The sequence below is a fragment of the Humulus lupulus genome, chromosome 1 (assembly GCF_963169125.1).
Source record: "Humulus lupulus chromosome 1, drHumLupu1.1, whole genome shotgun sequence".
Classification (NCBI taxonomy): domain Eukaryota; kingdom Viridiplantae; phylum Streptophyta; class Magnoliopsida; order Rosales; family Cannabaceae; genus Humulus; species Humulus lupulus.
Window position 1 is genome coordinate 11,356,311 of NC_084793.1, and position 11,952 is coordinate 11,368,262.

At 30.3% G+C, this 11,952-nt stretch overlaps 1 long non-coding RNA gene across 1 annotated transcript; it reads right to left on the reverse strand.

Moving 5' to 3' along the window:
- Positions 1 to 3,287: 3,287 nt before the first annotated feature.
- On the reverse strand, positions 3,288 to 3,923 carry LOC133814513 (uncharacterized). Its single transcript, XR_009884792.1, has 2 exons — positions 3,763 to 3,923; positions 3,288 to 3,648 (listed from the first exon to the last, which is right to left on the reverse strand). It is a non-coding gene; the product is annotated as an uncharacterized LOC133814513 (long non-coding RNA).
- Between the last annotated feature and the right edge of the window lie 8,029 nt (positions 3,924 to 11,952).

An 11,952-nucleotide genomic window follows, 5' to 3' on the forward strand; every position in this document is an offset into this window, starting at 1 on the left:
CTCTTGAGAAATTTGAGCTGTACTCTCCGATCTCTTTATATGTTCTCCCCTGCACATCCCACTCGAGAGGGAGAGGACGCCCCAACTGTTCCCTCTTTTCCCGCGTGTTCAATCCTTTATGGCGTCCACGTTTATTTGGAGGCTATTGTATGCAAATTCAATATTTTAAAATTAATATGGATTAATTGTTAAATTTTAAGGAGTATATCAATGTGTAAAGTATCACCTCGTTCACAATCAGCTGGGATATCTGACGGTCCACGTGGAGGATCGCATCCTCCACCATCACCCCCGTGAGATTGAGCAATAACATCAGCCATATCTGTCAAATTAAATATGTTTTTTTAATGTCTTATGCTCTTTGAGGTTAATTATGTTGTTTTATGATATCTAACTATAATATATTTCAGTGTAAATATTATTAAAATTATTTAAATTTGACATATTAATTTAGTATTTATTAAATTACATATTTTACTTATGCTTTATTGAATAGTTTTATTAATTTAAACAAAATTTCTAAGATTTGTTTAAAATTTATTTAATTACTTTAGGATTTAATTATTACTTAAATTATTTAATTAATGTTTATTTTTATTAAAATTTAGTTGCATAATGTTAATGTTAATTTTTTTTAATCTTAATTTTAAAATATATTATTTATATAAAAAAAAACATAAATTATTCAAAAATTGAAGAAAAAAAATTAAAAAAATACAGAAAAATTAAAAACAACTAACAAATATTATTAAAAAAATATTTTTTTAATTTTAATTTTAATAATGATTAAAACTAACAAATATTAAATTTAATTTTTTAATTTTAATTTTAATTTTAATAATGGTTTTCTAATAATATATTTTTTAATTTTATTTAATCAGAACTAACAGATATTAATTTTTTACATATTAATTTAGTATTTATTAAATTACATATTTTACTTATGCTTTATTGAATAGTTTTATTAATTTAAACAAAATTTCTAAGATTTGTTTAAAATTTATTTAATTACTTTAGGATTTAATTATTACTTAAATTATTTAATTAATGTTTATTTTTATTAAAATTTAGTTGCATAATGTTAATGTTAATTTTTTTTAATCTTAATTTTAAAATATATTATTTATAAAAAAAAAACATAAATTATTCAAAAATTGAAAAAAAAAATTAAAAAAATACAGAAAAATTAAAAACAACTAACAAATATTATTAAATTTTTTTTTTAATTTTAATTTTAATAATGATTAAAACTAACAAATATTAAATTTAATTTTTTAATTTTAATTTTAATTTTAATAATGGTTTTCTAATAATATATTTGTTAATTTTATTTAATCAAAACTAACAGATATTATTTTTTTACATATTAATTTAGTATTTATTAAATTACATATTTTACTTATGCTTTATTGAATAGTTTTATTAATTTAAACAAAATTTCTAAGATTTGTTTAAAATTTATTTATCTACTTTAGGATTTAATTATTACTTAAATTATTTAATTAATGTTTATTTTTATTAAAATTTAGTTGCATAATGTTAATGTTAATTTTTTTTAATCTTAATTTAAAATATATTATTTTACTTATCAATTCACTATTTATTAATTTAGAAATTTTATTGAGTACTTCTACTAATATTCACAATATCTCTAAATTTTACAATTCTATAAAAAATTCGGCAGCATAACGACTATATTTTCATCTATCCCAAAATTTAAAATCCTGCAAATAACACATAAAAAATATCCAGACCCAGATCATGCAGAGAACATTACAAATACATTTTAAACGACTATATAATTTATAATTATTAGTCTAAATTTTATTAATTATTCAATTTTCTAACCAAAATATTAAAATTCTACTAAAAATTAACAACAACAAATTAATCATCAATATTCATAAAATCTTAATTTTTACTACTAACATAACCAAAAAAATTAAAATTGACAACAACAATATACTAACATTACCACCAAAATTTTCAAATTAACACTCAAATATTTAATATGTTTACTAATATGTTTAATACACATAAAATTCACCAAAACAACATAGAATTTATTTTAAAAAAAATACTAATTAATCATATAACAATTTTCTAATTCCTAATATCATTTTTACTAATACTTATTTTGAAAACCTAAAAATAAATACATTCTATCTAATATAATAATTTCAGATTTTTATTAAAATTAATATTATATTATTTATATAATAAAACATAAATTATTCAAAAATTTAAAAAAATTTAAAAAAATACAGAAAAATTAAAAAAAACTTACCAATGCCTTCAATATCTTGCTAGCAATCTCTGTAGTCCAACAAAAACCGAATACCCAACCTTCAAACAAAAATTACAAAATATCATTATACAATTTCATAAATATATATATATATATAAAATGAATAAATAAACCATACCTTCAACAAATACACAGAAATTCCTTCACCCTTGGCAATTTTGGGGCTAAAAACCGAGCTTTTTGGGAGGAAAATGGCGATATTTGGCGGAGGGTTCGGAGAAAACCGAGAGAAACCAGAGAGGAAGGAGAAGGGGCTTCGCGGCTGAGGGAGATATTTATAAACCCTATACCGAGAACATGTTCTCGGTATAACAACTAAACATATTCAGATTCGTGAAAATGGCCCGCGCATATGAAATGTCTATACCGAGGACATATTGTCGGTATAATGTTCTCGGTATTGAACCTTTTTTTTGTAGTGAGTAAAAAGCAATTTTTCATTTGCAGTTAAGACAATTACATTTACAATTACTAAATATTTTAATCAAGGAATTTTTACTCACGACATTGAAATGATGATTTTCGTTTAATTATCTTTTATGAGACTATTTCTTTTTCTTCGTTTTAATTTGCTCTTATATTACTACATTTCATTACTATATATATTTGCAAGTGATGATGGTACATGTCATTCCATCTTTTTTTATTTTTTTATTTAATTTTTTTTTTTTAAAAATCTTTACATTTTGCTGACTTTCTTCTTTTAAAAATATAAATTAATACCCATCCTTCTTTTTTCTTTCTTAATAACTATCTTTTTAATTTGTTTTATACTTTCAACTTCTCATTTTGTTGTTTTATTTTTGCAATCAATTATATTTGTCCTTGACCAAATGATTTATTTGATGGTCTTATCCATCACTACATACAAGTACATTTCAACGTACGATCTTGAAATTTTTTCAACATATATATCTGCAAGTCTAAATCTTCGAAGAATATATATAATTGGTACGTACGTAAGCCACGATTGCAACAATAATACTTAATTTATTGATGATAATAACATTAATTCAAGTAGTCGCAATTATTATTATTATAACACATCAACTTATTACATTATATATATATAAATAGATATTATTTTTCAAAGTAGCAGTGATCGGAGCTAGACAGCTCATAATGAAGTACAGCTGAGTAGCATAATTAGCCAATCGTAGGGACTTTAACGACGATGCCACAGTCATCAACCCAAACCCTAACCCTCCCACAATCAATCTCCTGAGTCACCATAGTCCCATCCAGAATCACTATGGCCTTCACATTCTTGTTCTCCTTCTCTATCGTTTCCTTCGCTTCCTTTCCTTTCTTTCCCTTCAGCTCCGGCCATGAGTTCTTACCTGCAATTGTTATATATATAATAAATAAATTAAACTCATAATTAACTTGATTATTTTTAATGATTAACTGCACTAACTGTAGCTATATAATAATAATTAGGATGAATATATTACCTGCTGCTGGACATTCATCCATTATTTCTTCTTCTTTTTTCTTTTCTTTCTCTGTATACGTATACGTATATGTATATGTATATGTATGTTTTTTTGCTGGTGATATAAATTTTTGAGTGAGTTTTGGTTTGGAGAAAGAAGGTGTTTATATAGATAATAGATTTCAGGGTTGTTGTATCTATAGTAGCTTTTAAGTTTCAACAATCTCATAATATATAAAAAGGAGTACAAAAGCCACATTCTTTGACTTTGAACAGGTCCCTTTTGTTTAATTTCAATTGTGTGTCATATATTGCCGCCATATCCGATTTCATGACACGCAATCTTTGTAAGGATAAATTAAGAAATAAGAGAAGTTGTAATATTAATTGTGTGTTTTCATGATAAAATTGACTAAGGGTATGGGTATATACTTTAGGAAGAGCATTATTATTCTTTATTTCAGTTGAAATTAACATATATAAAAATATATATATTTATTTAAAGAAAATGTGACTTCTATAACCCCGGATGGATCAATCCCCTTAGATTGATTCACTTCTCTAGTCTACTTAACCACTTCCCACCAAATTTTAGCATCATTTTTCGGTGTATGTACAGCACAAGAAACCTTTTTCCTATCACTTGTTTCATAAACTCAAAAATGCCTTCTAAGGAACTCTCACTACAAAAAAGGAGAATTTTTCCGGCGCAAATTTGCGCCGGCAAAAACCATGGAGTTTTTGCCGACGCAATTTTGCGCCGGCAAAGAATCGCGTCGTATCTCCGTCGCTAATTTCACTTTTTTCGACGCAAATATAATGCGCCGGCAATGATCTTTTTTGGCGACGAAAAAATACGCCGGTAAAAAAATCTGTCACGATATTGTGGAAAACACTTTTAGCGGCGCAATAATGCGCCGGCAATAGTTTAATTTTTTAGTGGCGCATTTTTGCGCCGGTAAAGGTGTATATGTGAAGTTAAGATTGAAACTTTTTGCCGACGTAATTTTGCGCCGGTAAAAGTATTTTTAAAATAATAATTTTTATTAAATTACTAATATTATTTTCAATATATTAATATTAATTAATAATTTTCAATTTTAATATATTAATAATTATTTAATTTTTTAGTAATATTATTTAATTAGAAATAAAATTAAAATTAAAATTTTATAAATAAATAAATAAAAAATTACAACTATTAATATTTATTGTCTCTACCAAACATGAAAATATAAAAGTAATTTAGTAAAATAAATGTCTCATAAATTAAATTTTAAATAAATAGAAAAAAAGTTCTACAAATGAGTACTGGCCGCCTCATCATTCCCGCCCCTGTCAGCATCATCGTCCTCGTCTGAATCCTGGTCTGGTAAGTCAACAGTAAAACCAGGAGCCAATTGACCAACCTGCTTCAACAAAGCACTGAGCAGGAGATCTTGACGTCGTTGACGACTCTCAAGTTTAGTCGTATGCTTCTTTAGGTTCTGATTTTCTAGCATAATGTCCTGAATTTGCTGCAAAATGGTGTCCACTTCAGGTGGCAATTGCCCGGACATTTGAGAAGTTGACGAAGATGCTGCCCTCTTTGCGCCAATTGCCTTCAACCTAGGCAACCCCCCAAACCCTTTCTTATAACGCGAGCGGGGTCAAAGGACATCCGTGACAATATCCATATCAGGCGGGAAATGACCGTCGACATTATCGCCGACACAAGAAGCAGCAGATGATGCAGGGGCCGTACTCTGCGATGCTCGACGTTCAGTCATCTCATTCTGCACAATAAAAAGCACGTATTTCGAATTCCAATATAACATTATTTGAAAACCTAACTTATAAATTTTTAATATAACAACATATAAAATATAACTTTATTATCTATCTGCCAACATCCTATCATTAATGACTGCAGACCAGTGATTGAAAAAGAATGTAATTAATTTTGTTCCCGTATCAGGGAGCAAGTGGGCTAAAGTAAATTTGGTCATGAAAATCCATATCTGAATGAAAATCATGAAGATATTATTGATATATACGGTAGGTGCAGTTAGTTCTATTAATGGGGAATTTACGTCTCCAAACATATACATCAACTACATTTGCATGTTTTTCATTCAGATATGGATTTTCATGACCAAATTTACTTTAGCCCGCAAGCTCCCTGATACGGGGACAACATTAGTTACATTCTTTTTTTTATCTTAGTCCACAATCATTAATCATAAAAATATTGGCACATAGATTATAAAGATTTCATTGTTAAAAATTTAATTAATAATTAATAAATAATTACTAATTGACAACAACCAATTAATAATTAATATTTATTAATTATTTACTAAACTTTTTTAAAGTTAAATGATCATAAATTAGTTAAGGATATGCAACTTACATGTTTTGTCGCCGCTGCATCACTAATCCACTTATCATTCTTCTTGTGCAGGTGCTCGAATGTGTCGATCATGCTCAGGAGCTGGCCAGTAGATGGGTCCATCTAAAAAAGCAAATTATTTAAACATTGTGACATTTATAATATTTTCGTAAATGTAAGGATATAAGTTATTATAATTTACGTGATCATAAACATGGACAACGATGGATTTGGAACCGTGTCCTCCTGGTATGGTCATTTTAGCTCGAGCTTCTTTATTTTTCTTCGATATACGCTTCAAAAAGAAAACAGTACTCATTAATCTAAATTGTAATTTTATAACTAAAAATTAATGTAAAATCTACGGCATACCTGGTGAGAATCAGAAGCCCAAAAATCACACAAAATTGCCCAATTAGAAGAAGTAATCGACACAAAAGGTTTTGACTTCACTCTCTCATTGTCCACCTCTCCTCCAACATCTACCCAGTGTTTCTTCATCGTGTGGCACCAATCAGTCAGATGTTTTTGCATTTGTCTTACCATGGCATCGTTGATTACTGGATTGTCTTCTGGATAAATAAATTTTTCCTAAAATCACAATTAAAATTGGAATTTGTTAAAATATTATGAAGATAGACAAAATATTTAATAATGAGTTATTAAAGGTTTAAAGAATGCTTACAGATAGTCTCTTTCGAATAACTTCAATATCAGCTGGTTTTACTTGTTCCTAAGCTAGTGTAGTTGGGGGTACGGTGCTACGCAAATAACGAGCCATGGAATTGTTGAACCACTTGCCGTACTTTTGAATAGCTTTTCCAGTTTCTTTATCAAACTCTACTTTCAAATGACTAACTTTTTTTATGGCCAGCTCCTTCTCGATATTGGCACCGTAATAAGCTCCCCTGCCTCTCTTGGAGCCACCACCTGTGTCATTACTTGTTTCGGCCATTCTACATTAAAATATTCATTAATTAACTAATTCAAATTATGTATGTCTGTTGTTTTTTGTTATAAAATTAACATTTATTCATTATGGTATTTCCAAACCTACCCTATTCCGACCTAGTGGATCCCTTGGAGATAGTAAGGAGTCATGTACTTCTCCTCAGTTTTTTAAAATGTTTCTCAAACATTTTAAAAAAATGAGGAGCAGTACATGAATACATTATCTATCCCCAAGGCATCCACTAGGTGCATCACTATTGTTTTTTGTTATTGAATTAACATTTTATTACTTATTGTCTTTCCCAACCTACCCTATTCCGACCTAATAGATCCCTTGGAGATAGTAAGCAGACATGTGCGACTACCCATTTTTTCAATATATTTAATCAAATATATTCAAAAAATGAGTACCAGTACATGAATACATTGACTATCCCCAAGGCATCCACTAGGTGCATCACTATTGTTTTTTGTTATTGAATTAACATTTTATTACTCATTGTCTTTCCCAACCTACCCTATTCCGACCTAATAGATCCCTTGGAGATAGTAAGCAGACATGTGCGACTACCCATTTTTTCAACATATTTCATCAAATATATTGAAAAAATGAGTACCAATACATGAATACATTGACTATCCCCAAAGCATCCAATAGGTGTGTGTGTACCTATATCTGATACTATCATTAATTAATGATAATAAATAAAGTTTTCATTGAATTAAATAAAAAGTTACATACACTTGTTTAAATTACATATCACTGTCCTCATCATCACTAACTACAACATCATTACGAACATCACTATCACTATCACTATCAACTAGAACATTATCGTCATCCTCATCGTCTTCATACTCGGCCAACGTGTCGTCTTCAAATTCAACTTCATCATCGACAACAAATTCATCTGAACCTTCGCCAACCAAATCATCAACGTTGTGCACTTCAGTGGCATTGACATCAACCCGATCATACTGAAGATTATCAAAAATTGGAAGTTCTACCCACAACTGAAATGAAGAAGAATTAACTTCTTGCAATATTGGTATATCATTTGTGGTCTCAGTATCATCAACATCGGAATTTGAGAAATCCCATACATTCCTCGGAATGTATTCATTAACGAGCCTCCAATCATCCCCATTTTTCACATCTCGAAGATAATACACCAACTTCGCTTGAGATGCGAGAACGAAATGATCATCTTTATAACATTCTTTTTTCACATATACGCTCGTAAAATTGGATTCCACTTTAATTCTACTTGTATTGAACCATCTACACTTGAATAGGACAACACTGTAACCCATCAAGTAGGACAATTCAATTACTTCTTCCAAAACTCCATAGTAGTTCACTCCTTCCTCACTTGGCACCATTACACCGCAATTTTGTGTTTTAAGCTTCATATCACGACCACAAGTCACAAATTTCACACCATTCACTATCATCCCTGGATATGAATACACGGTGCCGCTTGATTTGTTTGTGAGAGCATACAATTCATTATTCACAGCAGTAGGTGTTGACTCATGCAAACCGTTCACCTATCAACATTAACATTGAAAGTTAGTTTTGGATTGACTAAGTGGGGTTTCAGAAAAGAATTGACTAATATACATACTCTTTCTTTGAACCACTGAGGAAAATCAGTTTCTTGTTGAACTTCAAGATTCAATCCCCCCCGTCTTCTTAATTCATCCATATGCTCACTACAAATGAACAAAAAAACTATGATTTTGGCATTTACTCGGTATATAAACCAAACATCATTATTGAAAAAATACTAGAAAACACTCCTAAGGTACTCCTTAATTTCGGCACAATTGTTCAAGATATACCACTCAGCCTTTTGCTTTAACTGCGGATTGAGGAGCATACTTGATTTCTTACCAAATGGACGACCAACAGTCTTATAAATAGAATATTCCCGATTTGGTTGGGATTCAACGCGATCGTCATTCCTCTCAGGTCGATTGAATCAAGTCTCAACCCCCCGCAGGTACATTGAGCAAAAGGTTAAAGCCTCGTTCACCACGTAAGCTTCTGCGATTGAACCTTCTGGACGTGCACGATTTCTTACATACTGTTTATAAACTCCCATCGAACGTTCAATGGGATACATCCACCTAAAGTGCACGGGACCGCCAAGAATTGCCTCTTTCGGAAGGTGCAAAACCAAATGCACCATAATGTCGAAAAATGCTGGAGGAAATATCATTTCCAACTTGCATAAAATGGTGATAATGTCTGTCTCCATCTTCTCAAGGTCTTTCACATTCACAGGATGTCTAATCAGCAAATTCTCTAATTGCTTCAACACATCATCACCGGAGTAATGTTTCGGTGGTGGCCTGAGTTCATTGTTACCATCGAATAGTGCTCGTTTGCTCCTCCATTCATGATCCATATCAAGAAATCTCCTATGGCCAATGTATGCAATTTTACTTCTAATCCCTACAGAGGGAGTTTCTTCATTGCATGTGGGACACGCCTTGTACCCTTTTGTGCTCCACCCAGACATCATAGCATAAGCTGGGTAGTTGTTAATGGTCCACAAGATTGCTGCACGCATATTGAACAAGGTACTATTGTATGCATCTCTTGTCTCGACACCATTCATCCATAACTCCTTCAACTCGTCAACCAAAGGTCTCATATAGACATCGATATCTTTTCCAGGTGAAGAAGGACCTGGAATAAGAATAGACAACATTAATGACTGTGGTTTCATGCACTTCCACGGCGGCAAGTTGTATGGGACAAGTATCACAGGCCACATGCTGTAAGAGTTGCTCATGTTTCCAAAAGGATTGAAACCATCTGTAGCCAACCCAAGCCTAACATTTCGAGGTTCGGCTGCGAAAGATGGGTACAGCTCATCAAGGTGCTTCCACGCCTTACTGTCAGCGGGGTGCCTCATCACACCATCATCCCTTGGCCTTTTAGAATAGTGCCATCTCATATCCTCTGCAGTATATCTGGAACTGTACAGCCTTTTCAATCTCGGTGTCAACGGAAAGTACCGCATGACCTTATGGGCCACTTTCTTCCCGTTCCCACGATTATCTTGCCAGCGACACTCACCACAAACCGGACAGAATTCCAAATTTGCATTCTCCTTCCAAAACAGTGCACAGTCATGCTTGCAAGCATCGATGGACTCATATCCCAATCCAATACTCCGCAACTTTGCCTTTGCCTCATAGTTAGACTTAGGTAAAATTGTTCCGTCAGGCATAGCGTCGACTAACAATTCCAGCAAACCATCAAAGTAATGATTGCTGCACTTGTTAATTACTTTGAGATGCATCAGCTTCACCAAGAAGTTCAACGCGGAATACTTTCGGCAACCCGGGTACAGTTCACTTGACATCTCCTTAAATAAATTGTCATACTTGTCGCGATGTTGAGGATCATCTTGGGGAGGATCATTGTAGTTTCCAGCGGGAACGTCATCTTCAGCGTAAACATCCTCCAGGATATCCGCTATCTCATTTCTATCATGATCTCGTACCACAGCTGGTGGCGACAGCAGCGCCTCTCCATGGTAATGCCACACTTTGTAGGACTGTACGATGCCATTGTTGAATAAATGCATCGAAATTGCATTTATAGGCTGGAACTTAACATTCCCACATTTCTTGCACGGACAGCGAACCAAACCCCGATCGTTCAACTGATTTTTGGCGATATCGAAGAACTCCTTAACACCATTTCTATACTCCAGAGACCAACGATTCCTCGCACTCATCCATTTCCTGTCGCTCACCATCTTTAAGCGAAATAATTAAGAAAATATTAATAATTGTCTTAAAATGAGGGAAATGATAGTCAAAGTATTTCATGACTGCTTGTCTCCCTAATTATCACTAACTGATAAAAATATCCTATCCCTGGCAAAAATAATTATTTATAGAGATATTTGCGGCTAAATTACTCAAACTTACAACTTACTAACACTTACATGACACGTGACACCACATGATTGGTACACATTATTATTATTATTTTAAATAATTTTTCATAAAAAAAATCATTTTATATTTTTATTTTTTTTTAAAAATCCAATTTATTGTTTTCCAATTTAAAGGTAACAAAAAATAATTTTTTTTTTCATTTTTTACAAAAAAAAAAAAAAATCAAATTTGCTGCTTTTAATCTATTATTTAGGATTAAGTAAAAAAAATATTTAATCTTAAATTATTGCTTAGATTTTAAACAAAATTACTTAATCTTTAATTGCAAACAAGTAGACAAAATGATAAATAGGAAGATTTTAATAATAATAATAATAAATTAAAAAATTTGATGATATTAACAATATAAAATTAAATTTAAAAAAACATGTATTTTTCATACTTAATCTTAAGTTGACAAAAATTTTGATTTTTTTTTAAAAAAATGTAAATTTTACTTTTTTGTTAAATTTAAAAATAAATTAAAAAATATTTTAAGAATAATAACAATGTAGATCAATCATGTACTGCCGCGTGTCCGTTGACTAGTCTACTTTAACATTTACTTATTTATTACTTTTAATTTAAAATTAATTTAATTATACATTAATCTCCATTTTGTAATTTTTTATTAAATTCTTCAATTTGTATTGGATTATTTACTTAATCAATAATAATTTTATTATATTTATATTTTATTAAATCATTTATATTTTTAACTTTTTCAATTACAAAACATCTAATATTAATGTTAAAATTAATTATTAATTATTATGATTGGTAATTTTATTTATTTAAATTATAGTTAAAAATTATTTTTCTGATGAATTTTTAATTATACTTAAATTTTTATTTAATTAATTATTAAACTTTTATTAATTTTACTAACTCCAACAAAATTTGGGCAGCATAACGACTATATTT